The sequence below is a fragment of the Sebastes fasciatus genome, chromosome 23, assembly GCF_043250625.1.
Source record: "Sebastes fasciatus isolate fSebFas1 chromosome 23, fSebFas1.pri, whole genome shotgun sequence".
NCBI lineage: Eukaryota > Metazoa > Chordata > Actinopteri > Perciformes > Sebastidae > Sebastes > Sebastes fasciatus.
This window is the reverse complement of record NC_133817.1, coordinates 18862615-18889740: the sequence shown is the minus strand read 5'-3', so window position 1 is coordinate 18889740 and position 27126 is coordinate 18862615. Positions and strand designations below refer to the sequence as shown.

At 41.1% G+C, this 27126-nt stretch overlaps 1 protein-coding gene across 10 annotated transcripts in view; it reads left to right on the top strand.

Annotated features, from left to right (window-relative positions):
- nrcama (neuronal cell adhesion molecule a) overlaps nucleotides 1–27126 on the top strand; it is a 75598-nt gene that overhangs the window by 10961 nt on the left and 37511 nt on the right. For 9 of the 10 annotated variants that reach the window (XM_074625758.1, XM_074625753.1, XM_074625751.1 and 6 more), the window contains exon 2: nucleotides 17214–17264. The gene's annotated coding sequence lies outside the window, so the exon portion shown is untranslated. Of the gene's footprint in view, nucleotides 1–16913; nucleotides 17007–17213; nucleotides 17265–27126 lie in introns of those variants that run through there. The other variant, XM_074625750.1, reaches the window with a different exon arrangement.

Here is a 27126-nt window from a genome sequence, read left to right as displayed (position 1 = left end):
ATGTGAATGAAAATGGGTTCTCTGGGTACCCATGAGTCTCCCCTTCACAGACATGCCCACTTTATGATAATCACATGCATTGTTTTGTGTTGGTAATTGATTTCCAATAATACATATACATTTGCATAAAGCAGTATATTTGCCCACTCCCATGTTAATAAGAGTATTAAATACTTGACAAATCTCCCTTTTAAGGTACATTTTGAGCAGCTAAAAAAGCACGATTAATTTGCGATTAACTATTTTAATCGATTGACAGCCCTAATATAGAAATAGTTAGCTCTATAGCTGCTCAATGCTCCATGCTAACCGTTACATTTGTCTTTTTGCTCTAAAAACAGCTGCCTCAAATCGACACTGATGAGAGCTGCGTGAGTGAATCAAAGCAGTAAAGTCGTGAGCCGTAAAACCAAAACAATGAGCTGAGATATGCTCCGTAGATTGTGTTCGCATATTTCCGTATAGCAGCTGGGAACTGGCTGGCAACCGGCCGGCAGTCGTCTGGCAACCGGCTGGGAGGGGAAACTCTATAGGTGGGTGCATCTGTAGCCATTTGATCCATCTAAAAATATTGATTAGAGAAGCTTTAAAAAAGTTTGCAAGCCATATGAACTTACTGTTTTTTCCTCAGCTGACAGCAATATGATTACCTTTGTCACATGATATTAAATAAATTCTTCAAATGCAATGTTCTTTAATGGAAACGCCATGGACACAAGCTTGTTGTGCCATAAAAATGACGTTATCTAATATGACATTTGAGCGCATCCCACATTCTTTAAATTGTAATCACTTCCATGCCTGGGAAGGAAGGGCTGCACACGGCTCTGCACTATACGCCCGTTTGCCCAGCTTTTTTTTTTCCCCCAGTGTGTCCTCCCAGCATTTTCCCACCATATACACACTGCTGGTATTGACCCTCAACCCACTCCATCTCTCCTCCACCCTCCGCTCCGATCCATGACTCACAAAGCCCATTTAACCTTTACCCAGCGCTCGGTTGCTACCCACCGGCTGCAAGCAGCAAATCTCACCTTTTTTTTGTAGTTACTGCTAGTTTTAATGGAATTGTTGGGGAATATATAGCCGTTGGCTGTCTGTGTGCTGTTGACATTTTGTTCTTTTTCAATAGATGTAGTCCTGTGACATACTTATTAACATAATTTTACCAACAAATCAAGATGAGGAGAAGAAAAAGAAGAAAAAGCTGTCTCAAAGACCACTGGTAATGATATCAGTGTGTCCTTTCTAAAGCCTTCTAAAGGAAACCCCTTCACCTTGTTATATATTCAGTCAAAGCCAGCCATCCATTACAGCTATGTGATATATTACCTGCCAGATATTCCCTCTACAAAAGGCCCATTAATAAGTGGAAGAGCAGCTACTTTTCTAAAACGGGTATCACATACTTTTCCCACACTCGTTTCCTCAGTGTGAACACTCCCATAAGAGCTATCGGGTGTCCAGGGAGTGTCCCGCACCTGTCGCATCACATGAACTGTCACTTGTTTGGTCAGCGATGATGATACAGTTGTATCTGTTTTCTTCTTTAAAAGGTTTAGCAATCTATCTATATACACACACACATCAGTACTTGACTGATACAGCCTGTGATACATTTTATGATATTAGAATGTTAAATATAGCACAGCTTTGATGCGGCTCTAATGCATTTTGTGGCTACCCAACTCTCTATTAAATCCTTATCAATTATTTCTCTAGTCATACATCAGTCTTTATGCTCCTCTCCTTAGAGGTTGGAGATTTCAGGGGAAGACCTGACTGATGTGTGTCTGCCTTATACAACAAAGAGAATGTTATATAGAATACTTCTTTTTTTTGTGCCCAGGAAACTGATAACAATGTAGACCACTATTCACGTTTCATAAATGTTGTAGCAGTGACCAGCCTGCTCTCAAAAAACGTTTATGAATGAGAAGGTCTTTACGTCCGTCTCTCCTTTCTTTATGCATGAAATAATTTCATGGAGAATCAGCGAGGAGCAGGCTAGAGTCTGACATTCAATTATTAATGCAAAAATTCCCCAAAATTCCAGGTTCCAGCTTCTCAAATATGAATATTTGCTGATTTTCTCTTAGCTGTTTTCTTTACCGTCTATAATAATAAATTATGTTTAGTTTTTTTTTTTACTGTTAGCCAGACAAAACATGTAGAGTTGCAACAATTGATCGATTAATCAATTAGTTGTTAACTATTAAATTAATAGCAAACTATTTGGATAATCGATTAATCGGTTTGAGTAATTTTTTAAGAAAAAAAAAGTAAGAATTCTCTGATTCCAGCTTCTTAAATGTGAATAGTTCTGGTTTATTTACTCCTCTACGACAGTAAACTAAATATGTTTGAGTTGCGGACAAAATAAGACATTCAAGGACGTCATCTTGGGCTTCGGAAAAAACACCGATCGACATTTTTCACTATTATCTGACATTTTATAGACCAAACAACTTATCGATAAATCGACAGATTAATTGACACTGAAATTAATCGTTAGTTGCAGCCCTTAAAAAAAGCAATATGAATAAGTCAACTTGGGCTTTTTGTCTATTGTCAGATATTTTATAGACTAATGGATTAATGGAGAAAATAATAGGCAGATAATTTAATAATAAATAGTCTTTAATTGCAGCCCCATTCTTAAGATGTTAAGTGTCTTTCAGTCCATTATTGACCATTAGTCATCTTTAATAATTCAGTTTTCCTGTGTTTGCGTGATATTTTCGTCTCGCAATATGACATCATTTTACAGGAATTCAGATAGCAACTACAACTACAAATCCACCTATAATGGAATATTTTATACTGTCTCAGACATTGAATTAACACCTGAACTCACCTGAAAATAGCTAAAAATAACAAGTTAAGATGCCCTTGACTGCTATTTAATCTGTAGTACTGAATTATATTATCAGGTGTTTTTTTACTCACTGTCTGTCTTGTAGGTGTGCTGCGAGCTACCCAGGACGACTGACTGTAGGTGAATAATTGATATCCTCTCACTATTATGCAAAAATATATATCTTTCTTGCTCAGAAGCACCGCCACTGCTTTGGTGTATCAAAGCCGGGGCCACAAAATACTATACTGAGTGATGAATTATTGAGTGCTTTGCCGCTCTTGTCACTTGCACTCACAATGCTACATGTAGCAGGGTCGAATTTGGGATGATTTGGGGGGGGGGGGGGGGATGTACTGCCCTTGTTCTGTCAGAGAAACGGGAGAGGGATACGGTCTAAAAATCCGGTTTCAGGATTCGTTTGTGGTTGTTCCATCTTACTTTCTTCTTGTTGTGATTTGGAATCTACTGGCTTTTCTCACCCAAGACCCCACACCGGAACACTCACATTAACCCACGTTGATTAATAGTGTGTATCAGGTATCACAAATCAATTAAGTGTCAGCGCACGGGGGTTTGTATTGACAACGAGATTATTGATCCCGGGGATTAGGCGCGGGGACCCGGAGGGCCGCTGAAAGCAGAAGCCCCCTGTTTTTTTAGACAGCTGTGTGATCTTTCACAAGCTCATTAACACGGGCCGGAGTGGGTTAACTCAGTTTATCTTCGTTAACCAAAATCCCAGCAGTCAGATGGGCATTTTGTTATAGACGGAGCCTCCTCTAGCCTAAAGACGGGGGGATTCAGTTCTCAAAAGACTTTCATGGTCGGTCATGTTTTTGCACAAGAGACACAGAACTGTTATCTTGCTCAATACCTCCTTTCTTTTTTGCTAAATCGGACTCCTCTGAGAGAGACAATAAAGATTTCCTTAAGTGAACAATGAATAACAGTTCTATCATAATGAAAATACTGTCCTGGCCCGTCCCAATGTAAACCCTGGGCCACTTTGCCGCGAGGTATATTCTCATCAGCTCAAGCAGCATCTGTTTTTAGAGTACCAAAATGCTGACTGTGGCCGTTGTATAGAGATAGCCTCTCTTTTACAGCTGGGTCCGTGCCGTCTGGCCCCGCCACGAGCTCAGCAACGCCGGCCAACGAGGGCAACAGTGAACAGCGTAATGCCTGTGTGTGTGTGTGTGTGTGTGTGTGTGTGCGCAACGAGAGATCGAATGATAGCAAGCTGCTAAGGTCTGCTGCTTTGGGAGGTCCATTAGAGCTCATTTACGTTAGTACTGAGGCCTAAAAGATGTCTTTTTCTGTAAGAAAGTGTTGCAGGAAAACTTGATATACGTTGTTAACGTGAACATTTATAGTCAACAGGAAGGGCTGATCTCTATCTACACCTAAGTCAAATTTACCCTCCAGGTCTATAGGCTGGCCTAAACGGGGGACATGTTGTTCTGTATCTATACTCAGTGCTCCTCAGATCGTCCATGTTGGCTATTAGCCTTGTGGTAGCAGATGTTGGTACAGCTAGAGTGATATGATCCAAGGATTCTTGCCTTTTGCTGCAATAGAACCAAACAGCGTGCTTAAAGCAGGGTGATTAGATAAGAGCTGAGAAAATCACCATGGTTTCTGCATTGAAAGCTGCTTTAAAGTATAGAATTCATTCAACGTATTCTCATACAACGGTTCGTACGATATCTTACGAAAAGTTATTCCTCATTTTTTGTGCACTTTCTTACGAATGCTCAGTGCCAATTTTCGCTCCAGTCTTTTCAAAATAAACTTCTGTCTTCACAGGTAAACAACTTGGTTATGTTTAGGAAACAAGACTACTTAGTTAGGTTTAGGAAAAGATCGACTTGGTTAGGTTTAGGCAACAAATAAAACTGCTTATTTAGGTTTAGGAAAAGATCGACTTGGTTAAGTTTAGGCAACAAAGAAAACTACTTAGGTTTAGGAAAAGATCGACTTGGTTAGGTTTAGGCAACAAATAAAACTACTTATTTAGGTTAAGGAAAAGATCCACTTGGTTAGGTTTAAGGAACAAACAAAACTACTTAGTTAGGTTAAGGAAAAGATTGACTTGGTTAGGTTTAGGCAACAAACGAAACTACTTAGTTAGGTTTAGCTTTAGGAAAAGATAGTTAAGTTACGCCGGACCGGAAGAGGTTACGCCAGGCCGGTAGTGCCGTAACTTACTGAAATTATGTGACAAAAACTACTTAGTTAGGATCAGGAAAAGGTCATGGTTTGGGTTAAAATAACACCAGAAGTGGCGTAAATTAAGTACGGAAGTTACGTGACAAATTCAGCATTGACTTCTGGTTTCACACGGGACACGAACACCGGTCTCCTGGGCGAAAGTCCTGTGTTTTTTGACACACCCATCCAACCCAACCTCCTCCCTATGCTGCATTTGACGCTCTTTATACTTCCTGGTTCACAATTACATGAATTATATACGGATTGTGGGATATATACGAATTACAGTGCATTTACTTTTCGTAGGTATAGCTACGACCGGTGTATGAGAACAGCCTGATTTATCGTTTTAGATGATCCAGCTGGTTTACTTGCTGATTTGTGATTTAACCATGACGTTCTTGAGTCTACTCTCCAGAGACGGAGAAGGGAAGAGGGGGTTGATTAAAGTGATGTTAGCAATGGTCAGAGATTGGCAGGTGCGAAAGAAACCATCTCTTGACATATTGATTTTACTTCTGCTCCAAAAGCCACGTCAGGGTGTCAAAGGATAAGCAGTCCTCCTCAGTTCCAAGATTGGTGTCAGATAATGAGGTTATTGGGACACACACACACACACAGTCTTTTCTCAATGGATTGTCATTGTCAGACAGTTTTTTATCCAAAGGGTTTTAATAGCAAGATATTGTAAAACGTGCAACTCTTTGAGCCTCAGACAGGCGTGGCCGAGCCCGTGGTCTGCTTTGTTCACTGGATTTGACTGTAGGTTCATGTCGTGTCATTGTGAATTTGTTTAAAGAAAATCAGGGCAAAGGTTGGAAGCAAATAAAGTAAGTTTGTGTGTGGGTTCATGTGTGTATGAATTGCAATATATAGACGATGGACTTGTGTCCAATTCATGCTACGATGATCCTGCACACCACAACAAGGAAGAGACGACATCTCTGTGTTACCGAACCATGACAGCATCCAAATAGGTCCGACCGAGCTCTTTCATTTTGTTGCTCAGGTGAGGTCGTGAATCACGGCTGTCAGGATGGCCTCAGGAACATTTGCATAAGGCTTCTTTTGTTATAGCCCACAAATTGTAGGCGCTCAATTAATAGAGTTGAGAGCTATGGAGGTGAAAGCCACACAACGGGCTGTCGTTATTTGCCCTCAAGGGCCATAAACAAATACAAGCACTTCTAAATGCGTGAAAGCAAAGCACACGAGAGCCCTGGCTGGTGGCTGCAGTGCTTAATGCTGCTGTTTAGGTAGCACTGTTGTTTTTTCTGCAGTCCTTTTTCAGGACTTGACTGTTAATGTCAAGTCTAGCTGGTCTAGTGAAGTGTGTGTTTTAGAGCTTTCACGTTCAGTCTAGTGGAGCTGCTGAGTGGAGTGTAATTAGTCACTTTGTGTTAGCCCTGCACACACACACAGATGATCACATCTCGCTCCAATTATGCGCATCCTACTCTACATATTAGCATTTCACCGTTCTCACTGTTGTCTTATATTGCCCAAACTGTTCATGATGTCCCACCTGAAATGTTGTTGGATCTATTCCAAACGTATCCATTACAAAATCCATTTATATGTTCAGTGAAATTGCCAAAGCTCTGTGCGCCTCCGGATGATGAACCCGGACAGGACAGCGTTTGGTTTTCCGACAACATTCACAAATCAACTATGGCTATTTTGGCCATGGTTGATGAAACGTTGGTATCCACGGAGGTACAGTAAAGCTTGATTTTTGGGACGGGGTCGCGAGTGTCATGTATGGCCAAAGTGACATCACACCATCAAACACGGCCCTTTGCGGGGATCCATGGGCAGGTTTTTGCCTATCCGTGCACATCCAACATTTTCTAACTATGCAGACGTGGATGGGCGGAGAAAATGGAGAACCTTGAAGAGCTGTGAGAATGTCGGTTTTGCCGAGTACAAAAGATCCAAATGTTTCCGCATCAGCTCATGTCCTTGCGACAGGTTTAACCGAGGCTTAAGCCCCTCCTCCTCTCCGGCAAGTCTAGCGCGAGTGACGCGAATGAACACTGTCCACAGGATCCGTCTTTTCCACACTTCCCATCCTTTGTCTACGTAAGCAGTCGTGCAAAGGAATTCTGGTAGTGTAGCGTTGCGTTTTGAGAGACAGGCGGTCGCGTTGCCCGCTCCTCATTTGCATAAAGTTGACATATAGGCTACTCTATGCAAATCAAGGGCGTCCGGCACGACCTGCTGCCTTTGGAAACTCATGAAAAATGTTTAAACTAACCATTGTCGATCTAAAATGAAGACAGATTCATCAACTGCATGGCTTATTTCTCGCCTAAAGTGTTCAGAAACACATTTCAAAAACTATTTTCGTGATATATGAGAAAAAAAGTTTCCAAACGAGTCGCCATGTTGGTTCCAGTTTGAAAACTGGGAGCAGCAGCCCACGAGTGAAAGCGTTCGTCCAATCAGGTGCTATATAGTGCCAAGTGGCAGCCCATCAAGCATCCAATGCTGGGAAGCGAGGCAATTCCTTGCATCCGCATGAGTAACGCAAGGTCAAAATTTGCTTCGCACTTGGTGTGAACGCAGCATTAGACCCCTCCTTGAACCATGTGCCTCCAGTAGGCAATGTGATCCATCGAGGTCATACTGTATGTGAAAAATCATCCCGCTAATCCCACATAGCTGTGGTTCACCTTGGGGTAATCTGTGTGAAGGTGCAGTCGGACCAATGATCAGAGCATCCCTCTGAGCTCCATCAAAAATCCGGAGTTGACTGACATGAAATATCATGTTTGATCTGATGTGTACTGTCAGCAGGACACAGCCTGATCCACATCCACATTTGCATACACACAGAAACCCCCGAGGGAGGCATAGTCGAAAATGAAAAGCAAGATAAAACACCCGTCCCCATACTGTAGTTCCTTGATATTTTCCTAAAAATAGCAAATTCAGTAATGTCGTCGCCTGCCACCGCTCATCTCCCGTTTTGATCTTCCTTCAAAGACTCTTTTTGCGTGGCGTCGACTGCTGCAGGATATACCAATTTACACGGCTGTGAGGTGCTTTGTTTGAGTGGTGTGACACAAGCAGGAGAGTGAGAAGCGTGCGTAGTCTTTTTCCCAGTATGATAAATCTGGCATCGCTAGTCTACACGCGGTGGCTTTGTTGAACCGTTTAAAAAAAAAAAAAAAAGTGATATCCCATTTACTGTAATCTCACTTGGTTACAGCTTCACTGCCAAACAGAATGTAGCAAGTACACTTCACTGTCACCGTTGTGGAGCGTCTGAGCAGCCTTTGTGTTCGCTTCCTCATCACAGCTTCAAGCCGGAGGTTTGTGTGAGGAGTCCTAAATGAATGAGATCACACAGAAGAAATCCCTCTCCAACCGGTGTTACTCATATCAGGAGGCCTCAGTCCTCTGCGTTGGGTGGAAGATATGCACTAGTCAATATTAGACGTCTCCCAGGCATCCTATAGGTCCATACTCTCCACTGTTTGCCCTCCGTTGTCAACAGTCCCCCTTTGTTCCTCACACTCTCATTTCCACATTTCCATTTCTCATTGCCCTCCACTCATTTTCACCACTCTACATCTGTCTCCCATCTTTGTCTTTCCCTTCGCCTCCCCTTTGTCTTGATCCTTCAGATAAGAAAGATGGTCTCCAGGGTGCTGCTGGCTGCATGGGCATTTTTTTCCAACGTGTTTCTGACAATGTCACGTCACCGATGGCCTCGGTTAAGCACTCTGGGTGTTATTCTGCTCGACATCCTCCATGGTGATGCCACGGTCACAGCCTCTCAGGTCTCCATAGCAATATCAGCCACTATCAGGTTTTTGTGAGAGATGGAGAATTGATAAACAAGTACAATGACAACTGAGTCTCATCCAATTTGTCTTTACGTTATTTTCTCACATAAGTGTCTTTATCGCCGCCCGTTGCCACCTTTCCCCCCCATCTGCTCTCTAACACCGATTGTCTCGATCGTTTACATCTGTTGTCCGTATATGCACAATGCCCTCAAGGCCAAACACTGCTGTGTGTTTCATTATGACGGCTGAATTAGCATTAGTAGGTGCACTGTTTACATTAACCCTTTAAGCCCTTGGGCTGGTGTTGTCAAGCTTCATATTCTTCTGCGATAATTGCAGTAAGGCTGCATTGGCATTTCTGCTAAAGTATGCTTTGGGAAAGTCCCATAATAGAGAAGTGCAAATTTTTTCAAGTCTATTTCAAAATATTACTCACATGTCCATACGTTCCATTGACATAAGTTATTAGTTGCTGTAATCATTCTTCCTCTACATACTGGCAGTGAACAGATCCCTTCCTAACCATTATAAGAGATTAGGGACAAAATCCACAGTACTCTTTTCATGCAAAAAAGTAAAGTTAAGAAGACTACAGAAGTCCGAATTAGTCAGATGAAGTGGGAATCTTTCAGCTTAGTATAAAGAGCCCCCCTATCTGTTTGCCCAGACAGTGTTTCCCTGCTTAGCTTCAGCAACACAAAGAAGGAGTTTTCTAATAAAAAGACTCTTATCTTTGAAAGATACTTAATTTGTCAAACTCTCTCTGATTGGTCAGCTGGTCCACTCTGTTGTGATTGGTCAACCCGAACCAAAACTCTTCGGACTCCGCTCCAGCTCCACTCTCACTAGCTTGTTTGAGGGCGTGCCATACTAGCCGCTAGGCAGGTATTATGCAAACGTGTTACTCTGTGACATCACCAGGTTATGGAAGAAAAGGCAGGACTTCAAGCAAGGCGTTTCAGACAGTTCAGAAGCAATGTTTCTGTGGGGGAGAGTAACTCCCTTTTGTGTGGACTTTGGGCTTTGCAGACCTTTTACATGAACAAAAATATATATAATGCACTAAAGGAAAGGGAAAAGCACAAAAGCTTAATAGGTTCTCTTTAACACCAGACAGCTTACTTGTCATAGTAGTAAAAGTACAGGTTTTGCAAATAATATTAACAATGTCGCCGTTATATTCAATTGTTAGTGAGCCAGTATGCACAATATCAGGAAACTGAAGCAGCTAAATGGAATTCAGCCATCATTAATTTCATTAAAGCACCAGTGCTTTTTCCTGCTGTGACTGACATGTCAACACGTCTTTCGTGAAAAAGGCCTTATGTCGGATTTATCTGGATAATAATATGTGTAACAAAGTATTTCTATAATACAAGTAACCAGCCTGCAGAAACCCTGCATTAACATGTTAATCAAACTCTATAAGGCAGATCTCTCTCTCACTTTAATGGAGCAGAGAGTCATACGGCGAGGTATTTCATCTGCACTGATGGTGGCCAAAACTGCCTGTCTTTTTCAGTCGGCTTACAAATCTTCTTCTGTTCCTTCACCCTGTTGCTCCAGACCTCCCACTCTTCTGTTTTCTCATCCCTGTCATTCTCAAGTTTCATCTCCCTCTCGCTTTCATATACACTCCCTCCGCCGGGGCCGTAAAATGACTCTTGATGATTGGATCCAATCCCCAGAGAGCTCCCACACACCTGGACACTTTTCACAATATGCTCCCCTGAAAGCTTAGCAGAGGATCAGCAGCAGAGGAATGCTACTTCCTACCGTTCCATAATCTTGATTTATCTATCTCGCTCTTTACCATCTCTCTGTGTGTGTGCGCGACATTCTTGATGACTCCATCGCGTGCATTGTGTGTTGTCGAGTGGGAACAGTGGGGATAGGAGGTTTGTCCCTTTAACCTCTGGTGAGGAAGAAAAAAAAAACTTTCAGGGGGGCAGTAAATCTCTCTGATTAAACCCAGCTCCCTCTGACTCCTCTTTTTGTGGACTGTGTGTGTTGTCTGTCATCTGAAGGATGCTCACACACTGTTAAAATTAAAAAAAAACTTCGAATAGCCATGGTAACCAACCCCCCCTCCCTCTCTGTCTCTTGTGTCCAACTCACACACATTACAAGGGAATGTGTGGGTTTGAACTCTTCGGTTGAGACTTCAAAAGCAGCTGTAAAGGCCATCCTCACACAGGCTTGTGCCATTTTTAAATCTAGCCTTACCTCAGGAAAGATCATGCTATTTATGACATTTTAAACTTTTGTTTGCCATTCGTGTGGACACTCTAAACTGTGAACTGTGCTCCTCTTTTGTGGGGTCCCCCAGGGGTCTATTCTGGGGTCCCCTTTTATTAACTATATACATGCTACCCCTGGGGCAAATCATGAATATACATAATATTGATTTTCATTGCAGCTATATATCCTGATTATATCCTGAGCGTGGTACCGCCAATGTGAAGCGACCACCATCAATCCAATTTTAATATCCACATGCCGGGGGGGGGGGGAGGATTTTGTAAATGATGAATGTTTATGACACATTGGGCCTCATGCAGCAACATTCTCTTCAATTGCTCTTATATTTTCTCTTAATTTCCGGTTAAGAGAAAAAATAAGAGAAGTCACCTCCATATGGACCAAATGTTCTTAACCATCCGAATGTGCTCTTAGGTGTGCTGAATGATGAATCCCACTTGATCATAAATTGGAGGCGTGTGGTCGATTGTTTATTAGCATAGGTAACGCCCCCTAAACACTATAAGGACTTAGATAAGTTAAGAATATATAAGGATAGATAAAGATCCATTTAGATCTAAGTTTTAGTTTTTTTCTTAATTGGGATCAATGGACCAATAGTATCTATTTAGCCCACAAATTCAATAATCCAATCATTATAATTACTCTAAAACACATAATAATCTCAATTTGATTATAAAATATTCATGCGTTTTTTATGTTCCTCAAATTTAACACTTTTATTTCCTTGCGTTGGACAAACAATTTGTTGACTGTTAAAACAAGATGTTTTTTTCTTGTCTTGGTAAAAGTGCTCTCCAAAAAAACATTGATGAATCCCAGAAATAAATGTGTACGAACAAAATAAGAACAAATTGTGGATACTAACAAAAATAGAGAACGTTTGTTTGTATATGGCTTCCTACATGAGGCCCATCGACAAGGTACACTAAACCCAATCTGGCAAGCATCTTAATTAGGTCATTTGTCATGTTCTGTGATTGTCAGTCCATGTAGACAGATGTATATGAGCACAGAACACACACAGGGTAATAAATAACCCCAAGGCCTATACACCAAAATCTCGTCACACACAGATGGTATGTCTGATACACCTTCAGGCTGCAGACAAACAGTCGTCGCCGTCCAGGTGCCACTTCTTCCACAGCTGACTGATCATAATGTACTTTACATCGCGTTGCTTGGCAATGTGACACACTTTTTTTTCCTTTCCTTGAAACTGAAAGCCACTTGCAAATGCCTTCCACCTCTTCCCTTTGTTGGAGATGCTCTATATTTGTTTAAAGAAGCAAATGTGCTGCTTTTGTGTTTTCTGCTGTTTGCAGTGGCCGGCTCCGGGGCAACTGGTGTCTGGAACGCGTTCTCAAGACTGAGAAAGTCTTCACTTCTTTCATGGCAGCCTGGGCACTGCAATGGCTTTAAGCAATACAGACATTTCTACACTGTTTTTTTCTCTGTCATTAGTGGGAGAGAGTGGGCAGAGAAATGAGGACGGATCCATTTGGACGGCAGCTTCCACCTGCTTTTATTTTGGAGAGTTACATGGCTCCAACTGTACAATTAACAAAAGGATGGCTGTTTTAAAGCAATTTCCCTTAGCAATGGTTGCAGTGAAACCATGAAAGTTAAAGTAGACAGCAGTGAAGAAAATCCTGTTGCATTATAATGTTATCAGTGTCTCTGCTACTTCCAGTAATATCGAGGCTTCATTTATATTTTATGGTGAATTTCGAGCATGTTTTTCTTCCTTAAATGGATATCAAGAATGGAATTAGGGCTGCAACTAACGAGTGTTTTCTTTGTCAATTAATTTGTCGATTATTTTCTCGATTAATCGATGAGTTGTTGGGTCTATAAAATGAAAAATGTTTCCCAAAGCCCAAAATGACGTCCTCAGATGTCTTGTTTTGTCCTCAACTCAAAGATATTCAGTTAACTGTCATAGAGGACTAAAGAAACCAGAAAATATTCACATTTAAGAAGCTGGAATCAGAGTTTTTTTTAACTTTTTTTCTTTAAGAAATGACAACCAATTATAACAAAATAGTTTGCGATTAATTTAATATTTGATAACTAATTGAATAATTGTTGCAGCGCTACTTGGAATTACATTTTGGTTACTAATATTTCAAATTTCTGATGTGTATTAACCCCGTTATGGGGAGGTGACATAGGGGTTGTTTTAATTTACCAGTTTGTGGGTGTATGTATGTGAGTGTTTTTAATATTGTGTAGGATCAGATGAAGGTAGCAGTGGGTGTGGAGGCCAGGCAGTCAGGGCGTGTGTTAAATGTGTTTTTTGGGCAGCTGCTGTTTATCGCTGGTTGCCGAGGCCCCTCAGGGATAACGGCACACACACGTGCACCCACATTTCTATTCATGCCTGGGGTCAGTTATTCTATCACAGTCTGCAACCCCCCCTTTATGTACCACACACACACACATGTAAACATTCAGACACATGCAGCGTCCTGGTTCCCAGTGGATCCATAAACTCTGGCAACTAATTGAAACGAGATAGATAAATCAGAGTAGTATTGCAGCGGGCTTTTTGGAGACGTAGTGATCACACTGTAGTTGGTATGAGGACATTCAGAGAAACACTGGTCTTTACCTCCAGGGGGATGGTTTAGTATTCACAGAGCTTAATTTCAGATTCACAGTGTTGTCATAGAGATATTTTAGTTCCTTGCTGAAGACGAAGTGAACGAATCGGATCTATTTTTTGCTTCATGAATTCATCTGAAGGCTTAAACAGATTCAGAACATTTACTTTATACTGTGGAATACTTTAACGCTCATCAGGTTGCTCCTCTCTTGTCCTGGTTGGTAAATAATGCCAATAAAGTTTGTTCAAAATAGAGTCAGTGTGCTAGAATCAATGCATTTCACAGTGGCTGGTTCCGAAATCGCATGCTTTGCACTGCATACCCAGTATGTGTACTATTGTTCAACTCACCTTTGTATGATAAACAGCAGTGTGTGTCTTTTCGAAAGCACTGAGCAGTAATTTACGTTCCTGAAAGCTTCCTTGCCATTTAGAGATGTGTAACCACGGTAACCTGTGCCAACCTCATGTGACCAAACGATGATTAATGAACCAATGAAGTCTAAACTAATTCAAAAACTAAATTACACTTAGCAAAGCGAAATCTTATACTTAAATTGAGGCATCATTGATGTTACAGAGCTGTCCAACGATGTCTGTTATGAACTTTGTCATCATTACCGCATTGCATTGTGGGATATTTATGCCAGCGTAGTGTCCAGTGTTTGCATACTGTAATATTTCACCGGACATAGTATACGATTCACGTACTATTGGTTTCATACTAAGGTTTCGGACATACTAAAATATCTCACGTACTGGTTTAGTGTACTAAATAGCATGTTAGTATGACATTTTGGATGCAACCACAGTACTCCCATACATCAAAATCAATTAAACAGAATGCACAAAACACAATATTTGTCTATCAATTCTAAAGACCTTTAATGCATGGCGTCTCTCCTATAGTGAGAGTGCCCGGTAATCAGTTACATACAGCCTTATAAAGGAGAACAGACAATCATCAAACACCTCTCTGTGCCAGGTGTCGACATCCTCCACCACAGGGGATGTAAACAACAGGAAATCTAACACATGAAGTGAACTGATAACACTGAATCCTCTCCCGTGCTCTGCCGTGTTAGAAATGCTTCTTAAAGATTGCAAAACAAAAGATTACATTTCATACAGATGACATGCAGATAAACATTTAATTCCACAATGTCCATCACACTCACTAATTAACACTTACACAATAATGAACACAATTAACACAAAAATCCAAGTGTAAACACAACAATTTGTGGTTTTTACATTTGACTCCCTGGAGTCTTGTTGTCACCATTAGTTTGCTAGGCAACCAGCAGAGACTTTTTTTGGGGGGAAAATTCTTTTTATTCCTTTTTTCAAACACAGCATAACAAACATAACAAAACATAACACCGGTGCCATAATATAAAAAATGATATCTCGCTTCCCACTCCCACACAGAGACAGGTCCAGCCTTCCTACCACCCCTAGAGGTAAAGTTAAAAATAAAAATAATTTAATTAATTAGTTAAAATTAAAGGTAATAAGTACTACAATAATATAAGTCATGGTAGTAAGATAGAAACCTTAAATAAATAAATAAATAGATAAATGAATTAATTCATTAAATGTAGGAAAAAGCAGAGACTTTTTGAAGTCACTGCTCCTGGACAAGAAATAATCCAGCACATAAACCCCCGTAAAACAGCTAATTCTTGTCTTCACACTTTGTTTTTCTGTACAGATTAAACAAACAAGACATCATGTGTTCATTAAAGAGCTGTTTGGTTGATTTGGTGAGCTTTGGACAGAGCTAGGCTAGCTGTTTCCAGTCTTTAATCGAGGCTAAGCTAACCATTCTTCCCCGTAGTTTGTAGTGTGGTATCAATTTTATCATATAACCGTCTGAAAGAAAGTGATTAAGCATATTTCCCCAAAAAGTCAAACTATTCCTTTTAAAAAAGAGAATAGCATTCTTTGTTATCATTATGGTCTGTCTCTCTTTTCGTCTCCATGGCGATGTGCCGGTGCTTGGTGTCAGGCCTGTTAGCTTTTCTCTCCTGCCACCTCCCCAGCTCTCTTCTCCTCTCCTCTCCTCTCTTTTCTGCATCTCTCTCCACCCCCTCTCCCTCTTACGCTGTGATGATGAAGCGCTTTTAGATTTGCCCGTTAATAATGCATGTTTCTGATTCCCTCTCGCCCTTCATTTTTTCATGTGTTCTCTCTCTCTCTCTCTCTCCTTCTCTCTCTTTCTTTCTCCCCTCATCCTCGCTCTGCCTCTCCTGCCGGGGTTTTTCTGATGTCATGGTGCGTCCCTGTCTCCGTTCATTAACATCTCCCTCTTTTTCTCCACCCTCATCTGTCTCTGCCCTCTCTGGTCTCAGATCAGCTCATTTCAGTTCAGTCCGGGTTACTAAATTCATTCAATTCAACTTGTTTCAGGTAAACTCACTTTGGTTTGATTCCAATTTGTAAGTTAGACATGACAAATAATCCTCCTTTTCCTGTCTGCCTCCCTCCTTCTACATCCTTCTGTTTCCATGGTAACGGGTCGTGGCTTGGGGTTGGGTTGGGTCGCTGGCGTTCCTCCAATCTCCTCTCTCTCTCTCTCTGTGTGTGACAGCAGCTCCTCACCCTTGTCATCGCGGTGGAGTTCAAAGACCCCCTTTCCTCATCTTTTTACATTACACGACGAGTTCAAACAGCTCGACCCTCGGCTCATTAATGGCTACTCCCATAATCCACCGGTCTTTCTCCTCTGAGCTAACTACAGTTTTAATGGATCCACGTCTAAATGGACCGCCGCTCCTTTTGTCTGTCACATTTGTTTTGCTAATGCGAGATGAATGGAGAGTCCCTCCGGAGATTATGATAATGCATTCACGGTCACGACGGGAAGCCCCCGTTTGCGGGAGGTGGGGGGGGCACTGTGTCATTCGTGTGTGTCCCCTCGCTGGAGGTAAAAGTAATAAAAATGACTGGAGACATTTTGGTTGATTGAAGGGGCCTCGTGTTCAGCAAGACACAGTCATTTACTGGGTATTCCCCGGAGAGCTGGGAGGATGTGTATTCATGTATTCATGTAGCATTGTGTGTGTGTGTGTGTGTGTGTGTGTGTGTGAGAGACACAGGCCCGTATTGATGAATGGATTCAAGTCTTTGAGAACCAAATATGTCCCTTTGTCTCAATTATATTGTGTTGTTACTGCATTTTGGCTGCAGCCGAGGACTTCTGTTCAGTGCTCGTTCACGTCCCGACGCGGATAATGCGAGGACGCCGCTCCAAATTTGCATGAATGTAAGCTGTGCAGGACTTTGGCTGAGTATTTCTTTGCCAAATGAGATGTAATGAAAACACCGGTGCAACATAATATCACCGTAGACAAGGCAGTAGCATCGTTTTTATAATCATATATTGTGTGCATTATAGAACTGGTTCGTCCAACAGGAATGGGTTTTCTAATTTTGGCCCCATTAATGACTGATGTCCTTTTCATTGTTGCAGGTTTGAACCACCTCCTGAAGACAGACGGCGGCTGAGATTAAATCCTCACAGGTAAATCAGATATTACACATGAATAATATACTTTCTCTGCTTTACTTTTGTATCCATTATTTGGCTCTTGGTGTCGTGTGATGTTGTTCTTTTCTGCTCCTACGTGGGTGAATCAGCATTTCTCTGGAACACCCAGACCTCCTCCTGTTCTAGATTTTGATCAAATTTTTTTTACTAATGGCATGTCTGGCCTTGTGTCTCAGTGATATGGGCTGTTGTTCAGCATCACCCTGAGTGGATTACTGCACTGTTGCTTGGATTTATATGTGCACTAAATGGATGCACATTATATAGTGTGGCTGTCACTGACAGCACTACAAACATTTCTGTTTGGAAGTGTCCTGGAAAAGGCATTTTATCAGTTTTTCCAAACCACGGCTGTATTTTGGTTAGCATGGGTGAAAAGAGCTGAGTGTTGAGGCGTGTCTTTTGCTGGCAGTGACTGATTTGCAATCCTGGCTGTGCCCTCTTGGTATCTGCAGGTACGAACCCAGCAAAAACCAGGAGCTTGACGCCTGTTGCAACCTCCATGTGGGCTGTGGTTTAAGTATGTTGTTTAGGTTTGTTTTTTTTGTGTGTGATAAAAGTGAAATATCTACATTTATACTTGGGCTGTGAATCGATTAGAATGTTTAATTAATTGCATGATTGATCGTAAATGAATCGCACATGTTTTATCTGTTCAAAATGTACCTTAAAGGGAAATTTGTCAAGTATTTAATACTCTTATCAACATGGGAGTGGGCACATATTGCTTGCTTTATGCAAATTTCTGTATATATTTGTTATTGGAAATTAATTCCCAACACAAAACAATGACAAATATTGTCCAGAAACCCTCATAGGTACTGCATTCAGCATAACAACATATGCTCAAATCATAACATGGTAAACTGCAGCCCAACAGGCAACAACAGCTGTCAGTGTGCTGACTTGACTATGACTTGCCCCAAAACTGCATGTGATTATCATAAAGTGGGCATGTCTGTAAAGGGGAGACTCGTGGGTACCCATAGAACCCATTTACATTCACATATCTTGAGGTCAGAGGTCAACGGACCCCTTTGAAAATGGCCATGCCAGTTTATTCTCGCCAGAATTTAGAGCAAGTTTGGAGCGTTATTTAACCTTTCGCGATAAGCTAGTATGACATGGTTGGAACTGATGGATTCCTTATGTTTTTCTAGTTTCATATGATGCCAGTATCTTTAAAACTGAGCCCGATAAAACCTCTGAAATATTGATTGTGTAAATTCATTATAAAAAATTAGTGGTGTTAAACGCATTATTATCGCGTTAACTTTGACAGCCCTACTTTATACTGATGCAGAAATGAACTCATAAAGGTAGTGAAAGAATAATAGTGATGTGTTGGTTGTGGTGTCAAGTTTAAAAACACGGTTTTAAAGGCTGTTCTGTTAGTGGAAGAGTTTAAACCAAACTTTAATTCAGCCAACACGCTCTTTTTTTAGAATACAATGACATGTAAACATGCAAAAAAAGCCTTGAGCCTAAAAACAACAATATGTCCACACCCAGATAGGTGAGACGAGGATACGAATACCCAGCATGTATTTGGACGAGGACTTCGTTTGAATTCGACTAGAGCCACATGTCCTGGCGTCACCTGCTGCTTCACCTACTGACACATGACACACTCGTGCACATACTGTACACACCACACACAAACAGAGAACAGGGAAACCGTGCACAAATTCTATTTAATTCTATATTCAGGTTATAATACATGAAATAAAACTGTAAATTGTTCATCTATTTCTGGGAAAAAAGATATGGTCAATTTCCAATAGTGCAAAAATAGACCTCAAGGATACACACAATACATTTTGATGAGTTACACTGACTGTAAACTTTTAGTTTTTTCTGAAAAAGAAAACTCTGTAGATAACAGGCCTATAGTACACAGCATGCTGCATCTGCCTTGTGGAAAACCCATCAAACATATTTGTCAGTAGGGAGCCGTGGATGTCTTAGTAAGTAGAGCAGGCGCTGCTGCAGCACAGTATTACATAACACACCACTACAATGTTTCCACCTCCCGTTACTATACCACCGCTACCTGAATAGCCCCCACGAGAGCACTCCACTATATTGCACTGATCCATAATTTTAACAGTGAGTCATTATCACAGCAGCTTATTTTACTGAAAAGCCTGTTTGAATTCAGTTATTTGTAGGTTGCGGTGATGGATCTCCTCTTCCTCATACTCGCTCTTTGCCCTCCCACAGCATCCCCCCTCTCCTCCTCCTCCTCCTCCACCCCTCTCTATATGAGTAATCCTGATGAACAGATGGATGGAGTAGAAAAAAAAAAGGGGCATGCCAGCTTGTTGCGCTGCCATAACGTGTCAATCAATCCCCTCCCCCCCGCTCTCACCTCCTGCCCCGATCCCATCCCATCATGCACTTTTTCTCTCCTATCAACATTTCAGCCTGATCTACCCGTGTCTTTTATCATTATAGCATTATATTTGCTCCAGCTAGCCCTGATGGTGTTGTTGCCAGTCCATTGATCAGTCTGACCATCTGTCTTACCTTTAACCACTATACCGACAACTACTGGCCAGATTGGCATACAATTTACTGTGCACTTTCATGCACCCCACACAAAACACAATATTACCAATTTTGACACTTCATGAGGAAAAACTTTACATTTTTAGCCCTACAACAGGCCCTAAAAATAGTAACATCATCATCAGTATGCCGAGCGTCCCATACACTGCTTTTGTAGGGTGTGATGAAGCCACTACAAACACGGTCTTCAGAGCTTGATCATGGCCTAGTAAAAATGGAAAAGACGTATAGGAACGTCAGCCATAAATGTATTAACAATCTTGCTCTGAGGGACACACACAAACACACAGTAACTCACGTCATAGTAAAGCCACTAAAGTCATGCACCAAGGCCACGTGCATCTATCTGCTCATCAATACCTTTTACCTAGCGGTAGGAATACCAATGAGACTTGGCTGGTTTACAAGCCCAGCTGGATTTATGTGGCCACGTTCACACTGTCACACTGAATTAGAATGAGGGCCGACTATTGATTTTAGGGGCTTTTATCCTTTTTAATTTGCATGGTTTAGCCCGTCAGCTACTAGTTTTTGTGTGTGTATTATACGTCACTGCTGAACATTATGTAAAACTATGGCTGTCAATCGACTGAAATATTTAATCACGATTAATCGCATATTTTTTTATCTGTTCAAAATGTACCTTAAAAAGGGACATTTTACAAGTATTTAATACTCTTATCAACGTGGGAGTGGGCAAATATGATTGCTTTATGCAAATATATGTATATATATTTATTTATTATTGGAAATCAACACAAGAAATATGCTCAAATCTTAACATGGCTAACTGCAGCCCAACAGGCAACAACAGCTGTGAGTATGTCAGTGTGCTGACTTGACTATGACTTGCCCCAAAACTGCATGTGATTATCATAAAGTGGGCATGTCCGTAAAGGGGAGACTCGTGGGTACCCATAGAACCCATTTTTATTCACATATCTTGAGGTCAGAGGTCAAGGGACCCCTTTGAAAAAGGCCACGCCAGTTTTTTCTCGCCAAATATAACGCAAGTTTGGAGCAATATTTAGCCTCCTTTGCAACAAGCTAGTGTGAGATGGTTGGTACCAATGGATTCCTTATGTTTTCTAGTTTCATACGATACCAGTATCTTCACTATAGCTTTAAAACTGACCTCGCTACAACCTCGGAAATATCGATTGCGTTAATGCGTTAATTGAATTAGAGGCGTTAAAATGAATTTGCGTTATTATCGCGTTAACTTTGATAGCCCTATCTAAACCATATTGTACTATATTCTGAGATACTAAGTTATTAGATAGATTTCTGTGTTATTACAGCCATTGGTTTCTGTTCAATCATGCTTCACATTTTATAACCAAGTGATTTTGCAGGTGAGTTAACGCCTTAATGTGGATCTGGACTGGATCACTGGACGTGTACTGTTACGTCCATATCTCAGTTTCCACTAAAAAGAATGTATGGCTATATAGACTAGAAAAGGATGGGACACCAGATTCAGTTTGTAATTTCAATTTCATATATACACACCCAAAATTGTACACAATACATGCACACATATAGCCAGCATGGCCCTCTGCTCTGGCTGAGCCCACGGCTTTTGACGAGATGACCTTAGACAGGCGAGACATGCGCTCACAAACACACTCACACATTCGCACATGGGCACACGCCCAACACCCAGCCAAGCCCCCGGCAGCCAACAAACCGGTCCATACGCCTGGCAAAATGTGTGCAATCGTCCAAATATCACAGCGATATAATTGGATGTCAGATGAAGCGAATTTTAATGGCAGCTATCAGTAATGGCTTTTGAGGGGTTACACATGGTTGAGTCCAGCGCTTTGTTTTACTGAGCAATTATCATTTTTCAAAGCCATTCCAGCTGCACAATTTACAGTGATTTGAATTTATATTGAATTTTCATTTTATATTTTAAATACATACACAATCCTTTGTATTTTTAGTTTAGAAGTAGATCCATTCTTTTATAATTTTGTCAAAGCAGGTGTTCATTTTCTCACAAGATGAACACTGCAGTTTGTGTTAACAATGCAGGTGTGACACCTTCTAAAGGTGATCTACCCTTCCCATTTTTTCACCTTTTCAGAGAGGATCCCTCTGTTATCTCAATGTGCCCGGAGCAAAGCTGTTAAGATTCAATTCATGGAATGAAAGGCGGGGCTGCTCACGTTCCCTGAATAGGAAAAAGGAAATAAAGGGCAACAGGAAATGACAATAAGATACTTCTAAGGCTATTCATATCAGGGGTTTAAGAGTGCTGGGGGAAGCATGGGAACTCAGGGCAGCAGGGTTAAGTTATGGGAGGAGGGCTCAGCAGATCATCTTTGGTTGTCACCATTACCAGAGAATCTAGTCGGTGTAGTTCTATATTTCACCGTTAACCCTTTGACTCTGCCATAGAAATGGTCCACCAGTGTCCTACATTGGTATTTTTGCTTATTATGATGTCTGATGAGTATCTTCAAATGCTTCATATCCCTAAAATCTGTACAACCAATGCTAAAAGGTTACGGCAGTCAATAAACTATGATAATTGATAAAAATATTGGAATTGTCAAATTAACAAAATAGAAAAACTTAACGTTTTTTTCCATAAAATGTTTCTAAATTGATTGTTACGTTCCGCACATCGCGTTGTTTAATGACGTCATCAGAAGCCTTAGCTTTCTGCTACAAAAAGAATGAATGCTCTAGCTATTATGGTTTTTATTTTTTAGATCGATGTAAACAGGATCATGCAAACAACGATCTCCCGCATTCGCCTGTGGGAGGTCTGTTTTTAAAGGGTTAAAGCCATATAATTACACAGAATGACATTACATAAATAAATATTTTTTAGTGTCACTGTGCTCGTTCTCCCCAAGATACAGGTATGTTGCTGTGGTATCAAGAGGCACAAGCTTTACCTTCTCTTTTATTGTACATAACCTTGGTTAAGAACTTAAGCTAAATGTGAAATTGGTCAAATGTAGATGTACATTTGTGTTTTGAGACTGTACTTCAAACCATACCCTTAGCACACCCCAAGTTTTATAACTATATCTAAATTAAGAATTTTGCGTTCACATATGCAGATGACACTGCCCCTTGTCTGTAGTGAATCTTATTTATTGGACAAAGCAGAATTAGGGCTGTGTATTGGCAAGAATCTGGCGATACGATATGTATCACGATACAGGGGTTACGATTCAATATATCTCGATTTTTAAAAATCTAATTTTAGGAAAACTGTCATAGTATAAAGAACACATTTTGATATCCATAAAATCTGAGTAAAAAAAGTTTACTTTTTTATGCAGTCAGAACAGTGGGATCTGCATTGCATTAATCACACTCCCTGTAACATCCAGCATCAGAGCATGTAAAGTATTAACTAAAAATCTATAGAGTTTTTGAGAATCGATACAGTAACATAATATAGCGATATTCTATATTTTCAATATTTTCTTACATCCTTAAGCAGAATTGGTTAGAAAACTGGTTAAAAACCAAAACTTTCCCACTATATATATATATGTGCATTTTCTTTTCTGTCATTACTGCAGTAAAGAACTACACCCGCTTGAACTGTGGGCATATTTTTCATTCCCGGAGGCGTCACCTTGTGCCCTGGATCACCCCTGCCGTTTCAGCGTTATCCCAGTGGTAAACAACATGAAGGACAATAGCACCCACGGGGTGGTTGTAGAGGTGCGGATGGTGAGGGATGGGTGGGGGGAGCATGCTGACCATCAGCACTTCACAAAGCCTCAGAGAAAAGCAGGCGCTGGGGGATTCTGCGGATGGTCCTAGAAAAACTGACTCCAAAAAAGGGAAGGCCCGGCTGTGTGTGTGTGTGTGTGTGTGTGTGTGTGTGTGTGTGTGTGTGTGTGTGTGTGTGTGTGTGTGTGTGTGTGTGTGTGTGTGTGTGTGTGTGTGTGTGTGTGTGTGTGTACATGTGCAAAAAGAGGCTGAGATGGTTTGTTCTGATTAGGTGGCTCTGTGTGATCCGGTTTGGGGGCTATTGGAGACAAAGAGGCTGCCAGTTCTGTCCTTTCACTGCAAAAGAAGTGGTGTTAGTGTAGTGAAAGCTTCTCTTACAATAACTTCCACTGTAGCGGACAGCTTCCGATGAAGTCAGCAGTTAAATCATGACGTCTCTCTTAAATGGAGCCGTTGTAACTTGTAACTGGAGAGCTGCTGGTTCCAATCCTGACATGGAAACGTGGCTGAAGTGAACAACAGTAAAACTTCTTACTGGTCATATTTCAGGCAAGAGTGTCTGTAATTCTTGTGTTGTTGTAAAATTGTACAAGTTAAACATATAATATCTTGCCCTGGTAAAAAAGGAATCAAATGTACAAACTGATTTGACTGCACATTCGCACGAAAAGGCGTATGAATGCCACGATAATATGTAAGGTGTTTAGTGTGTGATAAGTAGGGATGTCACGGTACCAGAAATCTAGTAGTCGATACCAATACTAGTGAATTTACATAATATTGTCTGGATGTCTGTCTTTGGGGTGGTTTGCTAAATTGAAAGTATTTCTTCCTTTGGAAAGAAATGTACGACGGCACCGTTACTGCACCGCATACTGTTTTTTGCGAATCTATTATTACTACTTGTAAATCCGCCTCGAACACAAAGTACTTCCATACCCGACTCTTGCTATTTGTTTTCTCAACGAGTTGAGGCGGAGGTAGCACTGCAGCAGCTGCCATCTTTCATGGCTCGCGCTGTTGTTTTTTTCCATGCTGTTACGGCGCTCTTCTTCTTCCTTCATTTCACGGCAGATGAGAACACTTGTAAGCGTATACTGCCCCCATTAGATCCGGAAGAATCGCATCTCCAATTACCTCCGTTCGGTACCAAATGACCTTTACAGGCATTGTTCGGTACCGAAGAATACGAGTACCGTCACATTTTTAGAATTTTGGTACCGAGTTGGTACCGCAGTATCGGTTCTCGTGACATCTCTAGTGATAAGTATGACTTTCTGGATTTCCGTGTGTCAGTTGTATGACGCGTGGGATGTCTGTGTAATGCCGAGGTATTTATACGCCTTCCCGTGAGACCGGGTTGGATCTCTGGACCTATTTGGTGCATTCTGTGTGAACATTTCCTTGGAAATAAAACCAGTAATGCAAGTATGCCGTTACCTCATCCTCACTCAACGTTATTGTCTTTTTTTTTTTTTTACAATAAACTCCACACCTCACCTCTGTATTCCCAAGTGTCAAGTGTTTTTTTTAGCAGAAAATACACCTTTCAACGCGCCCTGCATAGCTCCACTCTCCACCTGACACAGAGTGCTTTATTCCCATCCCTCATATAATGTCTCTCCTTACCTTCCGTAAGGTAAGGACAGTGTAACGTTATCCACCTATTGTCTGCAGCATAAATGTGCTTTAGTAAATAATACTTAACTCAGTAAAAAGATATGAAACATGAATAGCAGCCCTTCTATCAAGACGTATTAGTGAGGCAGTGCTACCCCTTGTTTTCCTTTTTGATCAAAAATTCCAGTCAAGGCTTTTTCCCCCTAAGAAGTAGGGCTGTTTTCTCACCTTACAATGGGCTTTGTTCGTGGCAAACCGCTCGCTTGATGGGAGTTTGTTAAGGAGGGAGAGAGAAAGAGAGATAAAGGGGAAGGAGAGACAGAGCAGCCCGCCAATAAAGTTATCAAATTGACAGATACAGAGGCTGAGAGCAGGTTGGAGTTTTCTACCCTGGGTCAGCCCTTTCTTCACGTGTTTAAACAGAGGACTGCTGGTATGTCAGCACGTCTTTGTGTCTCTCCTGGTGTTGAATACATCTCTTGTCTCGTACCCACCGGCATTGTTACATTTTGCATTCTTCCTCAACAGACACTGGCAGTGTGTTCAACCCCCTAACCGTGGCCTGTGTCTTATAAAAGTGATATATTAATTATGGGGCTGTCAATCAATTGAAATATTTAATCGCAGATTTGTTATATGTTCAAAATGTACCTTAAAAGAGAGATTTGTCAAGGATTTAATACTCTTATCAACATGGGAGTGGGAAAATATGCTTGCTTTATGCAAATGTATGTATATATTTATTATTGTAAATCAAATAACAGCACAAAACAATGACAAATATTGTCCAGAAACCCTCACAGGTACTGCATTTAGCATAAGAAAATATGCTCAAATCATAACATGGCAAACTGCAGCCCAACAGGCAACAACAGCTGTCAGTGTGTCAGTGTGCTGACTTGACTATGACTTGCCCCAAACTGCATGTGATTATCATAAAGTGGGCATGTCTGTAAAGGGGAGATTCGTGGGTACCCATAGAACCCATTTTCATTCACATATCTAGAGGTCAGAGATCAAGGGACCCCTTTGAAAATGGCCATGCCAGTATGACATGGTTGCAATGGATTCCTTAGATTTTTTTCTAGTTTCATGTGATATCAGTATCTTCATCCTAGCTTTAAAACTGAGCCCGTTACAACCTCCGAACGATTGATTTTGTTAATGCGGTAAAGAAATTATTGGCGTTAAAACTAATTAATGCGTTATCACGTTAACTTTTACTTTGTCAATATGTGGATCACGTGACTTCTTGTATGTGAAAGGGGTCGCTGATAGTGATGAGCTCACCGAAGTATCACTGGACTCTACCGTTCCACTAAGCTCTACGGAGTTTTATTATTTTATTTTTGACCCGCAACTTCTGGAGAGAGTTTTGGTTCAGTCTCACAGCTCTCATCAACTTAATATTCGGCAACAGCAGGAAACGACAAAGCTCTAATGCAGTTAAAGTTAGCAACTGCCTGGTGACCATAGTGGAGCATTTAGCAGCTAAAGAGACAGATATTTACCAGAGGAAATGGTGGGGACCAAAATCGGAGCTAAAAGAAAGCTTTAAAGAATTAGTTTACCAAATATATCAGCCATCCACAGTCGATCTGTTCACTCTCTAAAAGATAGCAGCATCAAGGGCTTATGCTACCTACACTAAAACAATATAAGGGAATATGTCCTGCTGGACACAAGCACCTATACTTTTCACACATGGTTGCAGGATTGGTTTGCAAAATACTGCGATAAAGTTCTCACCTCAGGCGTTGGTCGCACAAAGACGTTTGTTCAGTGGTCTGTACTGTTCGTGTATTTGCTTACAGGATGTTGTTGTTGTTTTTCCCACTATCTGTTTAGTTTCAGGGAGTTTTTGATTCAACCACTGGTAATATTTCCATTTAGTTTTTGTCACAGTTTTAAGGGTGTTTTTAAAGCAGATGCACAT